This window comes from Cyclopterus lumpus, chromosome 6 (genome assembly GCF_009769545.1).
Source record: "Cyclopterus lumpus isolate fCycLum1 chromosome 6, fCycLum1.pri, whole genome shotgun sequence".
NCBI lineage: Eukaryota > Metazoa > Chordata > Actinopteri > Perciformes > Cyclopteridae > Cyclopterus > Cyclopterus lumpus.
The window spans coordinates 4,273,540-4,280,150 of NC_046971.1; positions in this window are offsets into that span (position 1 = coordinate 4,273,540).

The window sequence follows — 6,611 nt, forward strand, 5'->3', positions numbered from 1 at the left end:
TCTCAAGACCTCATCTTTTCCTTCCCGTTTTGAGAGTTTCAGATGTACACCATGTGGGACCTGAAGGTCCTGAGAGGTTTGCTATGGGAATCCCAGCACGTAAACTCAGAGTGCAGCTTCTCTACAGCTTCTAGTCCATCAGAGCCCGATGAGGCAGTGCACAACCTTTTGTCAGGGTATAGACTAAAGGTATGTAGAGTACAGTTTTCTCTTCCAGTGTTGTTCAGAGATCACAGAGATCAAGGTCTTGATCCTCCCATCCATGACCCCACAGGACGGTCATTGGGAAGAAAACAGGAAATACCCACAATTTCTTGTGTTTTGTTCATTTTATCATTCAGTAACTCCAGTGTCCCTTACTAGCTTTGTCTAATGATTAATCAATGCATTTGTTTGCAGATCACACGGCCAGTGTGGCCCGAGTTTTACTATATTCATCATCTCACTGGCAGTGTTTCCATTCATGTATTTTTATGTATTACTTTAAGAAAGCTGGATGCAAATGGCAAAATTCGATCAAACCTTTGTGCCTGATGGAAACACCCTTGCCACATAAATTCTACCTAGTGCTACTTCTTCTGCTCTGTTCACTGGTTGACTACAGCCATGCGTAGCCAATAGCGACAACTTCCGCCCAATATACCCAATATATAGCCTAGTTTATTTACCCCAAACCAGGTGATAGAAACATACATTATTCACCTTTTTATATGGAAACACTGCGACTGATACCTAAAAAAAAATGTGGGGCTGTTTTTGCGTCTGATCAATGCAATGGCACATACACTCGTGTGCACAAGCACAGCAAAATAATACTGGCAAAGGCAAAATGCTGGCTAGAGACACTATTACAGTTACTTAAGGCCATTTGGCCTCTTAATGCCAAGTGTGTGTGCGTCCCGTGGTACCCATCTGGTCTCGCATCCTTTCGTAGGTGAATCTCCACCAGACGACATTCAGATGCTGCGTGAGAGCCAACAGTTTTGGACGTTTCGACAACTGAGGTCATTCGAGAGGATTTGCTAGTAGCACGGTTTTCCATTATTAGTCAGTCAAAAATGTGGGTACGTGTCAGGCTGTCAGTGGCGGTGTGGGAGACATTTTGTTCCAAAACAATACAGATAGTCTCTTTTGGGGCCCAGAAATCTCAACACGCATTCAAGCCACAGATGTTTAATCACGTATTTTGACCCATTTTGTAGCAGGCTTTTAATACGTCTCAATTAAATGCACTGTCAATATTTTTCCCCCCAAAAAAAGTGCCGCCAATGGTGCTACGTGATTCACAAATTACACAGGAATCAACACAGATGAGAAATGGTTCTGATTTCAGTGCGTTGTACTGTACCGGCAGTTTCATACTTTTTGACTTAATCACACACCAGATGTTCAGATTGGATTCACATTTCTTCTTCTTCAAAAGAAAAAAGGAGTTTTACCGTTATTGTTGCACTAGGAGTCGCTGTAGCAGATGTCACGGCAATCCGTCAGATATTTGAGATATTTTGGTAAAAGACAACATTGTCAATCCCATAGTGGTGCTAGAGTAAATGTCAGAGGAACAGCCAAGTCTCCTCGGTCCATCCAAAAGTTGTTGCAATATTTTCCTTCTGGACCTCAAAGTGGTAGACCGAAATGGACCGGACCGATATTGCCATTTATTGAGCCGTGTTGCTAGTTATCCGTTTTTTTTTTTTTTTTTTTATCATTTCCATATCGTCAGTGATGGAGTGTTTGCTGAGAATATTGAAATAACTTTTAAAAAAAACATCGTAGAAGATTGAGAAATATCAGCTGTAAATAGACTATTGCATTTCATTGATTATTAACAATTGGTACAGGTTTATTATTTTTTTGGGGGCGGGGATTAAGTTGCATCTAGTTTAAAAAAAAATTGCAAACAAAAGCGACAGTGAAGTTATACTAATAGTCATAAACCTATAACGTCCACTAACACGGAGCCCTCTGACTGCTGATGTAGTCATAAATGAGGAGACACGAAGAATACAAGAATGTAATTATTTATACAAATTGAAAACTTCTTTGTTCTTTCACAGTTTCTTAGTTCACACGATACGAAAGGTTTCCAGTCCCCCCTCCTCCTCCATGCCTCTCCCTCCATCCCTCCTTCCCAGCATCGGGTCAGTCATGTCTACATTTATTGCTTCATACCTCCCAACATCAGGCACTGAATCCATTAAAGATGTATTTCTGTCACGTCGCACACACTCAGACTTTAGACGCAACCACTTAAAAGACGGGTGACACTTGTTGTCCTTCTATGTTTGAGCTTTTTTTTTTTTTTTTTTAGACCGCAAACTGGTTTTATGTGGTGATTATTTTAACTGTAAAAGAGAAAATTAAATATAAGGGTCCGTTTGTTTGTGATCAGCGATGGTCATTTAGCTCGATGAGGCCCCTCAAACTGGTTTCTTAAACATGACATTCCACTAGATCCCAATCCAATATGGCGCCTTTTTTGGGATGCGATGAGAGATTTGCGTGGCGGATGTTCGTCAGCGAGCTGCGTGAAGGGCTTTCGTGTCGATCTGGAAACCCCCGGAAAAAAAAAAGGCTTGAGGAATGTCTTCCAAGCACCTTGTTGAATCTACGCCACAAATAAGTAAGACCAAATGTTTTCCTCTTGACCCCCAGCGGACACATGTTTGCATTTTTCATAGCTGTCGTGTCTGGAGATTTTGATTTCTTGATTTCTCACTTTTTTCCATTGTACAAATGAGTCGGGGATGGACTCGGGAGTCTTCACATTCCAGAGTGGGGGGGGGCAGGATGGGAAATTGGCACCTGGCGGAGAAGTTTATCGATTTTGACAACAAAACTGCGTCCCGGCTGTATAGTTTTAGTTTTATACTGTTGGTCAATAAATGTGTTCCTTATTATTCAATATTTATAGAAATCTCCTCCTACAATCTGTTCTTTTTTTAATTTGGTTTCGGAACAACGACGTGCAGGAAATGCTTATGTTACAAAATCGGCTTTAAAACACCGATTAGTTGAAAAGTTAATTCTGGAAGAAGTCAAGTGCGACGCCCCGTTGATCAGCGTCATATTTGGAGGGGGAGGAGCGTCAACATCAGTTATTAAATTTCGCTTCTCTTCAGTTTTTTCCTGCTCATGTGGGAATTTTAATTAGCGTCGCTGTGGCCACATATGCCTCGTTTCTATTCTAAATTTAAAGTGTGTGTGTGTCTCTAGCCAATTAAACCCAACAATAGTCACGGACATAAACATGAGAGCTGGAAGGATCCTTCAGTCTACAACTGTTTCTCTTTTTTATTTATGTACTAACGCAACAAGCAGAGCAAATGTAGATCACATGTCCAAAATGGGTTTTTTTGGGGGGGTTAATTCCACATAGTTTCCTCCCAATTCCAGCAGATGGATGTCCCACAAGTGGCCCATAAACAGTGTTTCGAAAATAGCATGTTTACTATTGTCATCCCCGTGAAGTTAACGGCGTAATTGCGAGCGACGTCTCCGGCTGCGTCGCATTCTGCCGCCGTGAGTCATCCGACCGTCTCTCCCGGAGCACGCCGACCGGTCGCAGTCTTCTGCCCCGACTTTTGTCTCTCTCGTGTTTTTTATATAGTGATTTATATATAAACGACGCACTTCTCCTGTCTCATTGTCCTCGTCGGTTTGAGGCATGTTTCATCGCAATGAAGTGGACTTGAGTAATGGTTTAGGAATCTATTTGCTTACTTTTTAATTGGAGGCTGTTTGTCACTCCGACATGTTTGCTTATTCTGTAAATATTTGGGGCATTTACAGAACGACCCTCGATGTTTGTATATTTTGGCAACTGGGCGGACGAGACGGAGGCGATGTTGGTGAAAGAGTGGATTTTAAAACTTATTTTTAAGACTCGGGGAATGCTCGTACTCGCTTCTCTCGATTTTTAGAAATTACATTTTAATTTAATCATTTTAAAGTGTTTTTTTTACGCGGCCTATTTTTTATTATCCAAAATATGGCTGCAACTTAATCGATGAATCTGCTGATTTCGACCACATCGCCCAGCCCCAATACGCTATAAACTGAACAATGGACTTAAAAAGTGACTCATTCACACTGCGTTTTATCGTTTATGACTTCTCTGGAGGAGCGATTTTTATACCGCTGATCTCAGCAGGATTTCCCGAAATGTACATTAGTCACATTAACTCAGAAGGGTGTTCAACTTGTGGGAGGGAACTCAGTGCTGGCTCCGACGCCGACTTCCAGGAACCTCGGAGTGACACTCGACAGTCAACTCTCCCTGACTGCCAACATTACCACAATAACACGCTCCTGTAGGTACATGCTGTACAACATCAGGAGAATACAACCCCTTCTCACTCAGAAGGAGGCACAGGCTCTGGTCCAGGCTCTGGTCATCTCACGGCTAGACTACTGCAACTCCCTCCTGGCAGGTCTACCTGCTAATGCCATTCGACCTCTACAGCTCATCCAGAATGCAGCTGCTCGACTGGTCTTCAACTGACCGAAATTTACCCACACTACTCTGCTCCTCCGCGACCTTCACTGGTTACCGGTGGCCGCCCGCATCCGCTTCAAAACATTGGTACTTGCGTACTGTGCTGCGAACAGATCGGGTCCGGTCTACATCCAGGACATGGTCTAACCTCACACCCAGGACATGGTCTAACCTCACATCCAGGACATGGTCAAACCGTACACCCAGGACATGGTCTAACCGTACACCCCACCTCGCTCACTTCGCTCGGCTTCTGCCAATCGGCTTGTAGCTCCGTCACTTCGAGCTAAACACTCAACAAAGTCACAACTGTTTGCTGTGCTGGCTCCTCATTGGTGGAACGAGCTCCCCGTTGACATCAGGACAGCAGAAAGTCTCTACACCTTCCGTCGCAAACTAAAAACACATCTTTTTCGACTATACCTTGAATAGGGAAGGTAGAGCCGTAGTAGCACTTTAGTAGCACTTAAATGTCCCTTACCGATAGCACTTTGTAGTTTAACACTTTAGTAGCACTTAAATTTCCCTTACCGATAGCACTTTGTAGTTTAACACTTTAGTAGCACTTAAATGTCCCTTACCGATAGCACTTTGTAGTTTAACACTTTAGTAGCACTTAAATGGCTCTTACCGATAGCACTTTGTAGTTTAACACTTTAGTAGCACTTAAATGTCCCTTACTGATAGCACTTTGTAGTTTAACTTTATTGAAGAAATTGTACTTGCTTGATTCTTGTTGTTCTGAGTTTGGACTCATGGTTTAATGCACTTATTGTAAGTCGCTTTGGATAAAAGCGTCAGCTAAATGACATGTAATGTAATGTAATGTAATGTAATGAGGTGACGGAGCTGCAGGAGGACCATGACAGTTAAGATTAGCTGCCACCCTCCCCCTCGGGGGGCCGTGTGTCTTCTTCTTGACGGGAGAACAAAGCCGGTTGTGCTGCTCCGCGGTCATAAATGGCAGCTGCAGCGCAATGACACACTTGTCCTTGTGTGTGTGTGTGTGTGTGTCTGTGTGTGTGTGTGTGTTGGATGTGATAATGATACAGCGCAGGTAATTCTACCCTCCCATCGCCTCATCAAGCACTTGGCCTTTCACCCGGTAAAGAAAGAGCTCCCGCCGACTCGTTCGCCCGCTTCCTCTCGATCCTGCTGCTGCACTCTGGGTATTTTTTGTTCATACGCTCTGTGCAAACATTTTTGAGTAGGATGCCGGTAAACAACGGCTCTGGTAGGAGGCCAGCACCGAACTTGGCTCAGCCATTAAAGGTCAGACGGTTTTCAACTGCAACAAAAAAAATAAAGAAATAAAGAAAAGAAGAAATAACTTCATGTGCTGGCAGCAGCGCAGAGCCGTCCATGGGGGTTGCTTCACAGAAACACTTGTGTTTCACATTTGCGCCTTGCCACACATTCTTTTGTGTTTGTGGAGGAGGAAGAAGAGGATGAGACTTTTATTTTTATTTTTTTTGAAGTCTATCTTGTCACGTAAAGCATTCCTCTCGGATTGAGTAAGATTATAAAGACATTGGCGCTACTTTTGCGTTTTTTGTGTGTGTGTGTGTGTGTGTGTGTGTATTTTAGGACGCATTTATTTGCATATGACCTGTGTGTGTTTTTTTTTTACACGTATACGCAGTAACCTTTGACCTATGAGGGTAAAAATAGAGTGGCTTGGCTCATATTATTGTCCAAAAAAAAAAAAGAACGATTTGAGAAAGATGGGTTTGGTTTCCCCGCCGTGGGCCCCCCCGGGGGGCTTGGCCTTCCTGTGGGTGCACAGTCGACCTCAGTCAGATGCGCTGATTGGAGCCAGATCCCTTTGTCCCAAAAACCCGTCTCCTTGCACCCTTGAACCTCACGAAATCTCTAAAACCTGCCGTCATTGTCCCACATTACACAAATCCAACTCTTAATTTGATGTTGTGAAATGTCAGGGGGGGGGGGGGGGGTTGAAGCCGAAATTCCACCTCTTGATTTCTACCTCGTTTCTTTTCTTTTCTTTTTTTTTTTTTTAAAACCTTTATGAGGAGCAGGAAGGACATTTGTTTGCGTTCATTTTTTGGCCCTCGCAAGGAATTTTTCTGGGGACCTTTTTTTCAAAAAATCT